Consider the following 14,635-nt stretch of genomic DNA (forward strand, 5'->3'; position numbering starts at 1 on the left):
TGGCTGCACTAGTGACATAACACCATAAACCTTTTTGTACCAATGTCTCTTTAATGTTTTCTTTCCAAGTAGCATAATTATGTGGAGTTAAGTTTGAAAAAGAATCCATAATTCAAGAACACAAGATAAAGGAGACATAGTACATAGTACACACCCCCCCTTTTCACTTAATAAAAAAATCTCCCCAAAATAAATGATTTTGACACTTTATATATAGTGTGTTTACAATGGGCCACTTGCCAAAATGGACAAATTAGGCTTTCTGATTTTTTTGATTACAACCTCTGTATAAAGTACAAATCTAGACTATTACAACGTAGTTCAAAATTACATCAATTGTGTAGCACTACAATGCAAAACAAGACCTGTCTCTGAAAGAGACACTTTTGTCCAAATAAGACTACAATATAACTACATTTCAAAAAAATGGAACCTAAAAAGGAGTGCAAATGAGCTCGTACGATGTGTTTGAAGTTGCAAAAAGTAGGATTAGATAGGTTTAGTCACTAAAAAATGCTTATATTGAACAATCTATGTAGAAAAATGAAAAACGAGCTACACTATTGAAAAATTTAGGAAATTTGACTAGAAAAAAAAAAATTGCACCTGATTTGGAGTCTGTATTACCGAGTTATGTTTGTTTGAAGTCAGGCTTCCAAACAAAAGCTGCATATGAAGAGGGGTCAACAGAGGAAAATAGTGTGTTAAATTTGACAGTCAAATTTCTCCTAGTACTACTTTTATGGGTTTTAGGGTGAACAACTTGGAATATACCAAAAGAACTGGACAAAAAAATAGTATTTCAAATACCCTTTTAGGCCTTCTATCTATTCCTCAAATTTCAATTCCCTAACCTAGTGCAACACCCCTAAACTCACATAGGCTTCTCAGGCCTAATTAGCCAAAAGTGGCTTGGAACACTAGGAAAATAGAAAGAATGGGTTCCTAGGCTTAGAAACTGATGTGAAAGGTCTTCCTCCAACTTATCCCAACATGAAAGAACCTTCTACCAATTTCTAGACTTTCATCTCTTCGTTCACCCTACAAACCCTCAGCAAATTGGTTGAATACACGTGAATATTCAACCTAGGGCTCACTCATAGGAGCTTTAGATCTTCTGCTACAAATGTGCAACTTAGGGATCTATTAGTACATTTCCTAACCTTGTTAAATCTAGGAGTTCATGGAATTCAAACCATGGAGTTACAAGTTAGGACCAAAATGCCATGAAAACCCTCAATTTCAGGGTTTGCTAACCAACTTCAATAAAATAGAGATATCTCCCTCAAAACTTAACAAAAATGAATGAAACAAAATGCAATCGAATCAACATTCATAACTCTATCAAATTATGCCATCTGATCTAGTTAGTCAATCCATACAATTCCATACATGTAGAATAATTTTTTAGAAAATTTGCTTGTTTCTCCTTAAAATTGGTTTTCTTGTACAATACTTCACACCTCTCATTTTCTCTATAGTATGGATGCATAAATAAATCATCTCCAATGGTTACCATTGATATTTGAAAGGTTTGGACCACTGGGTGAAAAGTTGCACTTTTTGACAAAAAGTTGTCAACAATAAAAATTGCAAATCTACAACTTTCACAACATTTTTCTGAAGACATTGTTATTTGATACTTTTATTGCCTACAAATATTATTAAGGTAAAATGATATGAAAAAAAAAATTCAAGATTCCTACTTATTTAAAATGTGCAATTTTGAGACCCTTTTGGACTAAGTGCACTTAGGTTTATAAGTACACTTGAAGTTCCTTGACCAAACATAGGATTATTTTCTTATTAAATAAAAATAAAAATATTTAAAAATCCTTTGATGTAGATCATTACATGTTTTTTCTAAGGTCACCATATTCCTTGATCCACCTTATTCTTAGTTCCATCACCTTGGTGCCCTGCACTATACTCCTCTGGTCAAAAATAACATTCAAGTCCCTTGAGTGGGAGTGTCTACAAATTTTACACTAGTCTCTTCAATATTTGTCATAGACATCCAAGTTTCTTCCTCCAATGGTTTATCCTTCCATTTTAACAAATAGTCATAATAGGTATGCTTTCTAGTCTTCACGTCGATCCTCTTTTCTAAAATGCATTCAATACTTGGAGGGCTTTGTCTTGGTCAGTCATGAAGAAAATCCTTAGAACTTGCATCATCAGTGTCAATAGAACTAGAATTCTTATATGGATAAATATTAGATACATTAAATACTAGTGAGAGGCCTATATCAGGAGGTAAGTCAATCTTGTATGCATTAGAACCACATTGTTTGAGAATTTTAAATGGTACTATTTTTTCCTATGAAATTTTGTATACTTCCCTTTAGGAAATCTTTCCTTCTTAAGGTGGACCATGAACATGTCTTGAACCTTAAAATATATTACTTTCCTCTTCATGCCTACTACCTACTTGTATTTCTAAGAACTTTGTTGCAATCTCTCTCTGGCCTATTGGTGAATGTCTTTCAACACTTTAGCAAAATCATCTACTAATGCACTACTCTAACCAATCCTCTCCATAAATCTAAGTTGAAAAAAAGCCCTTGGATAAGAACCATAGATGATTTGGAACGGATTGAGGCATGTATTTATATTAACAGAATCATTATAGGAGAACTCAACTTGAGGAAAGATAGTATTCCACACTATACCATACTCCTTTGTCAAGAACCTATTAAAGTTACCTAGGGATCTATATATGACCTCAATTTTCCCATAAGACTTTGGGTGATAGGTAGATGGCATAGAAAGTTTGGCTCCTAGTCTTTTCCATAGGGTATGACAAAAATTCCCTACAAATTTAGGATCCCTATTAGAAACAATGGTTAGAGTTAGGTCATGAAGTCTCACTATTTATTTAAAGAATAAGCTTGCAATGATGCACGCATCATGTGTTTTCTTACAATGAAAAAAGTGTTCCATCTTGGAGAATCTATCTACCAAAACATATATACCAGGTCGTATCCTAATTTTTTTCTAAGAAGACCCAAGACAAAGTACATGCTGACTGAATCCGAAGGCTTTGTAGGTATTGCCTATGGTGTATATAACCATTGATTTGAACTTGTTCCTTTTCCCCTTTGATGTATTAGGAAAGTCTCCATAATTTTTTTGATGCCAGTCTACATTATAGGACAAAAGTAGAATCTCCTTGCTAATTCCAAAGTCTTATCAAGGCCAAAATGACTAGATAGACTCCCACAATGTTTCTCTTTAATTATGTCTTCCCTTATTGAGCATTGAGGTATGCATAATTGAATACCTTTAAACAAAATCCTTTCTTGGATGAGGTGCTCTACAAAATTAGTGTGGTACATATCCCCTAACTCCAAACAAACCTAGTAGGCTTCCCTAAAATCTTCATCATTGATGTACATGTCTTTCAGAGAAGGTATACCAACCCTTTCCAATTGTACTTCTTGAATGTCTAATTTTCTCCTACTTAAATCATCAAGAACTTTTTTAGCCACCCCTTTCTTGTGTTTTATTGAACAAGTGTATGATTGTAGGTATTCCATCCACTTTATGTGCCTATTGTTCAACTTCTAGTGTCTATTCAAAAAATGCAATGCTTGATTGTTAGCTTAAACATTAAATTACTTAGGTAACAAATAATTCCTACATTTCCTAAGGGATTGAACCATTGCATACATCTCTAGATCATAGGTGGAGTATTTTTGTTCTAATTCATTTAGAATTTTACTTAAAAAGTTCAAAGGCCTTCCTTCTTGGCTTAAAACACCACCAATTTCCTTCTTGCTAGCATCACATTCTATGGTGAAAATCTTGTTAAAATTAGGGAAAACAATTATTGGTTGTTGTGCTACCCTTGTCTACAACTATTCAAATGACTAGTTTGCATCCCTAGTCCATTCAAATTGACATTGTCTTTCCCCTTTGACAATATCAATCATAGGTGCACTTATCCCACTAAAATTCTTAACGAATTTTCCATAGAAGCTAACAAGGCCATGGAAGCTTTTTACCTCACTAGCTGATCTTGGAGTACATCAATTTAGTATGACTTCTACTTTTGAGGGATCCATATTTAGGTCTCCCTTAGAGATGAAAAACCCAAGAAATACAAGTTCTTATAGCAAGAACACACACTTGTCCAAATGATCTTTAATTACTCCTCATGTAGCCTCTTCAATACCATATCAAGATGCATTAGATTTTTTCTTTAGCTTTACTAAAAATTAAGATATTATCTAAGTAAACAACTATAAAAAGATTTACGAAAAGTTTAGGGACCTCATTCATTATCCTCATAAAGGTTCTTAGAGCATTACAAAGGCCAAGGGGCATTACAACCCATTCAATAAATCCTGCATTGGTCTTGAAGGTAGTTTTCCATTCATCCCCCTCTTTGATCCTTATCTGGTGGTAGCCACTTTTTAAGTAAATTTTGGAAAAATACTTTGCACTGCCTAGGAAATCCATAAGATCTTCCCTTCTAGGCATTGGGAACCTATATCTAATAGTTATCCTATTAACTTCTTTGGATTCAGTGCATAATCTCCATGTACCTTCCCTCTTAGGAGAAATTACTAGTGGAACAACACAAGGACTAATACTTCTTCTTATAAAACCCTTCTCTAGAAAACCTTGTATCTACCTGGCCACTTCTGCATTTTACTCTAGTGTCAAATTATAGGCAGCGTTATTAGGAAATTTGGATCTAAGGATTAGGTCAATATAATGACTAATCTCCCTTATAGGTGGTAAGGTGTTTGTGTTTTCATTAGAAATTATCCCTTTGTATTGGTCTAATAGGTCTACAACTTCCTTTGGACATACTCTCCTTACTGGTTCTATTATTTTTTTTGGCTTCAATATTATGGAAAAGCATGAAACATTCTCCTCCTTTAGTACTTTCAATACTTCTTTTTCCCTAACTAGCATCACTATTACTTAAGGCTTTTTCCCCCTTCACCCTTGGGCAATGGTGTCATACTATAATTTACCCCATCTTTGATTAAATTTTACATATTCTTCTTCCCCTCATGTTGGGCATCAACATCATCCTGCCATGGTCTCTGTAAAAGGAGATGGCATGCACCCATGTTAGTCACTTCACACAAGACCTTGACTTTCTACTTTCCTATATGAAATTTTAACGAACATTTCTTATTGACTATGGCTTGTTGGTCCTTATGTAGAAAAGATACCTTATGAGGTTTTGGGTGTGGAAATTTATTCAAACCAAGTTTATTAATAATTTATATTGATTTTAAGTTCTTTGTTGAACTAGAATCAATAATCACTTTATAAACCTTGTCATTTACCTTTCACTATGTCCTAAATAAGGTTTCCCTTTAGGGAGGCTCCTTCTCCAGTGGCATCTTAAAGAGTATTCTATTGAACATGATGCATTCTCCTTGCTCTAGCTCAGGATCTCTAAAGACACTTGAATGATAAAAGGTTACACTTCGACATTACTCCTCTTGGGAAAGTTGTACTCTAATATCATTGCCTTGATGGCTTGTGCTTACTCCATTCTTGCTTGGACATCTAAAGGACTAGTGTCCCACTTGATTGTAGGAAAAACATGTGCCAATGAACACATTGTTTCCTCTTCCATTTGATCTCCCCCTACTATTTCCTTTGCCTCCTCTAAAGTTTCCTCTAGAGCTTGTGTCCTTATCATTCTCCTAATTGTCTAACTCTCCCTGAGGTCTTGGTGTTAACCCCCTTCCTTAGAACCTTCCCCTACCTCTGAAATTAGTTCCTCTCCCTTTATTCTAATCATTATTCCTCTTGATCTTATCTTAAATATTAAGAACACATTGATAGCATTTGTGTACTAATTCTATTGATGCTAGAGTCATTTCATCTTATATGTTTTAGTTGAGGCCAATAATATACCTAACAAGTTTTTTCTTCTCATTCTCATATACCTGAGCTCTAAGAGTCAACATAAAAAACTCTTGGTGTAGATGCTCATGTCCATGTCCCACTATTTAAGATTTGACAATCTCTTATGGATAATTACCTCATAGTCATCAGGGACAATTTTTTTCATTATATTTGTCGTCATCCTCTTCCATGTGGATATGGGTTGCTTCTCTTCTTCCATCCTTTCATTCTGGAGGAAGTTCCACTAGCTCAATATTAGTCCCTTCATCGTAGATTTTTTTGTCTTGACCTTCTAACTTGCAGGGATCTCGTCATATTAAAATTAGTTCTCAGGGGCTTGAAGACACTTCATGCATAATTCTAGCTCCATCTTCCCATCAAACATGGAAAAACCTCCTTTATATTTCTCAACTACACTCTATAGGGCTGCCGCAATCATTCTTTGATCTTCAGATACATGAGGCAAGTCATCCTCTTCTTCTTCTTATCCTTCAGATCCTCCTTGGTCTCCTTTGCACACTTTCCCATTCAATTTTTCAATCTCTCTTCTCATGGTTCTATTTTGTTCTCTCATTTCTCTACTCTTAGCCATATACTCTTTGACAATCCTTCCCAATTCTATATTGGTGATCCTCAAGGGAAGATGCTCCTCTACTATTTCCACTAGACCTTAGTGGCTCTGACACAACTTGGCATAGACATATTCAGCAAAAGTGTGAATGAGTCCAATTACAATCCTTCAAGTAAACTTTATACCTTTCAAGTGTCTCCAAGACTCCCTTCTCCCACACTTCAACTTTCCACAAACTTCTAAGACAACTTCCACAACCTTTTCACAAACTCCAAAAAGTGATTCTAAAGGCCATCTTTGAATCCCAAGGCTTAAACTTGGAAATGATCACAACCCAACTCCCAGACTCCAACCAAGACATGGAACACTTCAATAGATTCACAAGGGTCAAATTTCTACTATGTTTTGGGCTCCTCAACTTCCATAACTATCAAATGCACTAAGAGGCCTAATTTCTCCTAGTAGTATTTTTATGGGTTTTAGGGTTACAACTTGGAAATTTCCAAAAGAACTTAGCAAAAAAATTACAGTTTCAAATATCCTTTTGGGCCTTCTATCTATCACCCAACTTTAACCTCCCTAACCTACTCCAACACCCCTAAACTCACATAGACTTCTTAGGCGTAAATGGCCAAAATAGGCTTGAACCACTCGACAACTAGAAAAATTTGGTTCCTAGGCTTAGAAACTAATGCAAAAGCTCTTCTTCCAATTTATCCCAACATTAAAGAACCTTCTACCAATTTCTAGTCTTCCTTCTCTTCTTTCACCCTACAAGCCCATTACCAAATTGGTTGAATGCATGTGAATATTCAACCTAGGTATTTCTTATAGGACCTTTAGATTTTCTACAACTTGGGAATCTATTATTACATGTCCTAACCTTATAAAATCTAGGATGTCATTGAATTACAACCATGGAGTAACATGTTAGAACCAAAAAGCTATGAAAACCCTCAATTTTAGGGTTTGCTAACCAACTTCACTAAAAAAAATATATATCCCTCAAAAATTAACAAAAATGAATGAAAAAAATGAAATGGAATCGGGAATCACAACTCTATCAAATTATGCCATTTGATCCAGTGAGTCAATTCGTACACAAAATAAATGCTTAGAAAATCTGCTTCTTTCCCCTTAAAATTGATTTGTCTATACAGTACTTCACACCTCTCATTGTTTCTAGGGTGTGGATGCATAAATAAATTATCCCCAATGGTTACAACTAATATTTGAAAGGTTGGGACCATTGGGTGAAAAGTTGTACTTTTTGACAAAAAGGGTTCAACAACAAAAATTGCAAAGCAACAACTTTTACAACTTTTCTCTTATGTTATTTAATCTTTTGCCCTCCTACAACCATTATTAAGGTAAAATGATATGAATAACTTATTTAAAATATGCAATTATGATGCCCTTTTAGACTAAGTGAACATAGGTTTATAAGTACACCTGAAGTTCCTTTACCAAACATGGTGTTATTTTCTTATTACATAAAAATGAAAACAAAACATCCTTTGATGTGGATAATTACATGTTTTCTCTGAGGTCATCATATGCCTTGATCCACCTTGTTCTTAGTTCTATCAAATGGTGCATTGCACCACAACTTGACTAATGTAGTCATCGATGGGAATGTATAATTTAATGTTTTTTTTCATGATTCATCAAATTGTGCAACCATGAAAAGTATGCATCCACAAGAAAAAATTGTATGCAAGAGCAATAGCAATCCTTTTTCCAATTTTTCATGTAACATAATTTGTTAACATAAGGAAAACACTAGAGTGGAAAGATTGCACAATTATCATAACACAATAAACCTATTGGCCCCATTACTCTTCATGGATGTAAATTCATTAAAACTAACACAATCTAAAAAGATTTACTACGCTTAGAATGAGAGCATAAATACCATTTATTATTGCATCAAAATATCATTGTGGTGTGTGTGTGTGTGTGTGTGTGTGTGTGTGTGTGTGTGTGTGTGTGTGTGTGTGTGTGTGTGTGTGTGTGTGTGTGTGTGTGTGTGTGTGTGTAAGAAACCCTCTCCTTATTTTGTGTTAGGAGTGAGAGTTCTTCTAATGATAGCAGTGTTCTAAAACTAATAAAATAAGTATAATTATAAACAAACTAACTCTCAAAATGATGTTGAGTAGGTTCCCAACATTTTTATATCAATTAATGTATGGATGACCCTTTACATGACTAAAAACAATAAAAGAAGTAGGAGATAAGAAGAGAGAATCGATGAAATGATGTGGGAGTCATTGGAGCTTCAAAAAATGCAAGCTTGTCCTTCTCTAGGTGTTTGTAGGAGTTAAAGTGTTGTCAAAATGTACTTTCAGTGTATGGAATACTAAAAAATAAAAGCTGGTACTAGTTAAATATGTTTGAAATAACAATTGGGAAGTAAACTTAGAGAGGGGGAAGGGGGTGAATCAACAGTTGAAAAATTTAACTATATAACTTTCACCACACATCTATCTCATAATTTAGCATATAAATTAAAATAGCTAACTACACATTTGCATCCATATCATGAAATAAATAACACATGACACAATAAGTCAGTTACCCAAAAACCCTCCAATGAGAAGGTAAAACTAGGGTGGGGATGACACCCACAAATCTTCACTACTGTAGTTGTAAAGAGTGGCCTATTATGGCTATAATGAGTTTGACCATAAAATATGATCTACCCTATGAGGGGTCTTCCCTATTAAAGGATTAAAAAGAGTGATAAGTCTCACCTTGTTAGAAGTGTGTCTTGTTAGAGGACTTAAACTTATAATAAAGAAAACACTGGGTTAAGAGATTTAAAAAAACTTGTTAAGACTACTTTGTTAGGATATTTTCTCTACATCACCTATTGGAATGATTCAACACTATGATACTTTAGTTAGCATACTATTGATAGATATTAGATATTTTCTTTTATGATAAATCCTTGATCCTTCTGATTGGATATGTCTCCTCTTTCCTCTTTCTAATTTCCTCTATTCTCTCAAACTAATTCTATAATTCAGAACATTGTTCTAACCTCCATAGCCACCATGAATGCTCTCTATATAGTTGGCATTTGTCTCCTTTCACACACTATGCCCATACAAACTCTTTAGGGTTTTCCATCTTAAATGAGTATTGGTGGAGATGGATTAGGTAGAATCAACGGACTGTAGTTGATCCATATTGTCACTTATTACATCCCTTTTTCTTATTGGTTTCATGTCATGCATAGGGATTTGTAATATAACTCCATACTTGTCCTCTAGAATTGTAAAAAAATTATGTTGGCCCCAAATTATTTACATGGAAGTTTGTGCCATAACAAACAACTATGTCAAAAACTATTCACTCAACATCTAAAGGCTCTGATGCTTAGCCATCACTACATTCTCAATTCTATAACTTGGCTTCTAAATTTCTCGACATATATTGTTTTCTCAACATCTGAATCACTCGAGATGTATAGATATCTTGACACTCAAGTGAATCAAGACTAACTAAGTATATTGATCGACATGTATTGTCTAGTAGTTGATGTTCAACATGATTTGATCAGCCAGCTTATTCTAATCTCTCGGCTCTCTCTGATCACTCATCTTGTACTGTTATACTAATATATTATGACTAAGTGTTTTGTCACTTCCTTGTCAAAACAAAAATGAGATCAAAAAATTATTAATGCCACAACAATTGATCAAAACTAGAAATGCACCTTAGTGTTTGATGTACCTTGTGTGAAGCACACTTCTATGTTTGTGCACCTTTACACTAGCATACCTTTAGGTGTCAGGACCAAAACTAGCACAATTTTTCTAAGTATCAAAATTTTAATTTCCAACATTTGGGTTTCATGACCCTTTAACCAAAATGATGTTTGGATGTGCTACTTTGAAATTTTGGATAATGAAGGTGATCTGTAGGGTATCAAGAAAGTCTAAACATTCATACTTTGTTCTCATCTCTTGATGATACTAGCTAACCTCTTGCCTAATTCCTACAAAATCATATAATTTGGAGTCTAACTTTGTGTGTGCTCCTTTACTCCTAAAAATATGCTAACATTTTCTTTTGAGGATGCAGACTCAAAAAAAGCTTGAAACTGTTGCCCTACTATTTTTCTCGAACATAATCTAGTCATGGAATCAAGTTATAAAAAATCTTCAAACTAGTTGCACTATAATACTTATTAGCTTCAAAATTTTGATCAAGGGCCCTATTCTTTACATCCTAAATATCATCATATTTCTCAATCATCACCACATTGCTTGCTACTATTTTCTCAATCTAGTCATCTACTTTATCTAACTCTTATGTAGAATATATGTCCATCAACATCAAGTATCTCTAGCCCTTTATTGTTTGCAGTGCCTCCAATTCTTTGGTCCATGTAGCCACTTTGTCCATTAGCCCAAAATATTGCTCGAGTATCGTTACTAAAGTATCCATATTCCTTTGTATACCTAGTAGTGCATCTATGGTGGACTCAATAATCTATACTCCTCTATCCTAAAAAATGTTATGCCCTCTCTAACATGCATCCAAAAATGACCTTATGAGTGTTGGGGCCAAAGCTTATTTTTGGAGAGAAGCTACAAGGGTGACTGTTGCTTATTTTTGTGCCCCTGCCAAAATTTGAATTCAAATACAAACCCCACCCAATTGCTAGTTCCTAGGTTTAATGTTATTTTAATGCTTGAGAAATACCAAAAATTAAATGATTAAAACCTTAGTGTATTTTACTTTTTTCATTTCGCTAGCCTACAACTTTCCCCATCGTTAGATCTTAGAAGATCAGATCAACGGTTGGTGCTATCTAGCTATGGCAAGTTGCACATTGTTTTTCCATAGTGACATAGTGCCTTTTGGCTGTGTGTCAGGTGGGTCCTTCCTTTCCTTGTTATTTCTCCAACATTAAATTTTGGTAGATCCCTGGAGGGCGCTATGGCACTATCAAAAAATTTGTGTTCCTCATTGATAGCGACATAGCACCCAGATGAAAAATGATACTGTGGCAACATTAGAAGGAAGGTGGGTCCCAAGTATGCCCTGTCATATAATTAGTGATAAAATTTGGCATGCACAGTGGGACCTCAGGAAACATGGAAAGTGACTGTGATTGACGGAAGATTTTGATTCGTCACCAGTTGTGCAGATCTTTTGATATCAACAATAGTCTAGACCCATGCCCCTTTCAAACATATGAAGGTTTCCTCACCCTTGAATCAATCTGGATCAATGGTGGGTGCTATCTCACTATGGAAACCTGGGAGGAAATTACCCATAGCAACATAGAACCTTTGTGCCACATGGATTAATGGGGCCAGGTCATGTCAAAATGAAGATGCGAGGTTGTGCCAAGTGTGCTGATAGTGTTTCATGGGCCCACAAGTTGAAAGACAAAGCACAGGAAACAGTGAGTCTTCACGATCATTAGATTAGTCAAAATCAATGGTGCGTGCTATCTTGTTATGGGAAATTTCTTAGAGGATACCCATAGTTACATAGTGCCTAGGTGACATGTGTCTTTGCAGGCCCAACCAGGACATTGATAGTGAAGGCAACACGGTTAGGGTTGGCAGTCACAATTTCCTAAGGTAGTCACGGTTAAAGAGGATGGCGCAGTTAGTTAAAAGGCATGGTCAAACTCATAGGACCTTGTGAGGTGGTGAAAAGAAATAATTTCATTGGCCCATGTGGCTCTCCCTGCTTATTGGTCTCTTTTGACTTGGTAACTCTGATGAAATGAATGCTAGGCAAGGAAGAACACTCCACCCCTCTAATCCTATCTATCTACCTGGTTAGAAATAGTTATGGTACCATTTTCATCCTCTCAAGGAATTATTTGACACAGAAGATCAGATACCATTGCATCTGGATTCGTATCCAAATCAGATTTTCCCCATGATTGTTCCTTGTAGGACTTAATGGTAGGTATTTTTGAAGTAACTATAGTTAGAGGACATCTCAATTATGCTTGCACTATAAAGGAAAATTTTGTAGATTTTGTTTAGGTCGATCCTTCTTTGACTTCTCTGATATTGCTCTGCAATCTCATTTGTAAATTCCATTTGCCTCTAAACTGAATAGTATTCTACCTTACCTCCTTTAGCCATTGGTGTGAAAGTGCAAGAACTCTTTGCCTTTTATTGGTGTTTTGTAGAGATCTATGATCTACATGACTATATCTCCTTGGCCTATGAATGATAATATAAGTGAATCTCTCTTTCCTTGTGTCATTCATCTTGGTCTTCTGATCTGCATGTGTTTATTAGATTAAAGCAAGTCTAGACATGTATATCCTTAGTTTCATTCTAGTTCAATAGTGCATATATGGGTAGAGATTGGTTTGAACACTCTATTTTGTTGCATCACCTCTTTAGATTAGATTAGGTAGATTTTCTTTCATGATTTCCTTCTCCCTTTTCCTCTCCAAGAGTAGTTAGGTGCTTCCTGATAGTAAGAGTAGCTTGGAGGTTGTTTCCATGTTTCATGAGGTTGTCCTTAGGTAACAAATTTGTACAAGGGTACAGACTTCAGTGACAACAGTGACTTTAGGATGGTTAATGTCTAATGGAGTAACTACCTTCTTTACATACCCCAAGAGTAGATAATTCTACTTTCTCAATTCCAAAATCTCATATAAGTGTTGAAATAATTGTTTAATGCTCATTGTAGTCAAACCTTTGGATGTGTCTTGGGTGACCTTCCCCAACACTACTTCCTACATCTTGTTGTATTTAGGAGAAATGTCTTCAAGATTCACATGAGGAGGAGGAATAACTATATGTTCTACCAAATTATTGTTATGATTCCTCATGACAAAGACTGGTAGTTGCTTAGGATCACCCTAGATAGGTGTCAGTGTCTTTATTGCCTTTGTGAATAACTTCAATCCTTCTTCCCCTGTATATTCTACATACCTCCTTTGGCAAGTCAATACTTCTTTTTTAAAATATGCTAGATCAGTGCCCATGGGAAACAAAAAATGGGCTAATGATTAGGTCATATATGAAGTTGGCCTTTTTTCTTTGTCACTCTTCTCTGGAGTCTTCTCTATTCTTGGTGGCTCGATTGATGGAGTGGTTGTTATTATCTTTAAGGAGAGGTTTCTAATTCCTATACAAGTGCTACTCTCTCTCTCTCTCTCTCTCTCTCTCTCTCTCTCTCTCTCTCTCTCTCTCTGTGTCTCAAAATTTCCCTCCCCTAAGACCTTATTAATGTGTAATTATTGGAAATTATCCCCATGGACTATCTGACTATTTGATACAATGATACATGGCATAAAAGGGGTGGTTTCCTTCTCTAGTGATGGAGTAGAAGGTGGAGGAGGAAGTGTGGTGGAGGTGGTATAGCCATTAGTCTTTGTAGAAGTGGAGGCAATTGATTCCAATACTCACATAATGATTGTCTTTATACACTATCCCTTATCACTTCACCCTCTAAAGAGGGTCCCTATTGGCATAAAATCAAACTCTAAGATGTCAAATACATCAAAGGCATCTTCTTCTATAGAATCCATCCTTCCTATTCTTTTTGTGTAGACTCTTCAAGCTAGATGAGCTATTCTCAAATGGAGGGAGGTATCTCTATTGTACTCCTTTTCCTTTCCTCTCCTACAACTCTAGTTGATTAGGTTCTCATATTAAGAAATAGATATTCAATTTATTCCCCATGTTCTTCTTCTTCAAGTATGGTCTCTAACATTTGAGGAGACACAATACTCATATTCTTCTTCAACTACATCCTCTTAACTAAAAAATAGCGATGAAGATTCTTTCACCATAGGAGGGTCCTTTCCATCTTGATATATGTTAATGTTTTAATTAAATGAAGTAAATACCCACTTCTACTGCTTAGGTTGTATCCTCTACTAACAATCTCTTTGCATAATCCCCTTCGATGAACCAATATATAGCAAAGACAAAACCATCATTCACTAGACTATACTCTAGGCTCTTAAGTAGGAGCTTCTTGCATACCAATTAAGGATAAATTATATATGACTAGGCATTTGCATCTTGTATACTTCCTATTTTTACCAGCCATCGCTAACTGGTCAACCTAGCTACTAGAAGGTAAACCACATAGGAAATCATGTACAAATTGGAGCGAACTTCATCAAAATTAGTTAATCATCTAGGGTATACTTCCTATTTTTACCAGCCCTCACTAACT

This window comes from Cupressus sempervirens, chromosome 9, assembly GCF_028749045.1.
Source record: "Cupressus sempervirens isolate cs-2001-9-10 chromosome 9, ASM2874904v1, whole genome shotgun sequence".
NCBI classification, from domain to species: Eukaryota; Viridiplantae; Streptophyta; class Pinopsida; order Cupressales; family Cupressaceae; genus Cupressus; species Cupressus sempervirens.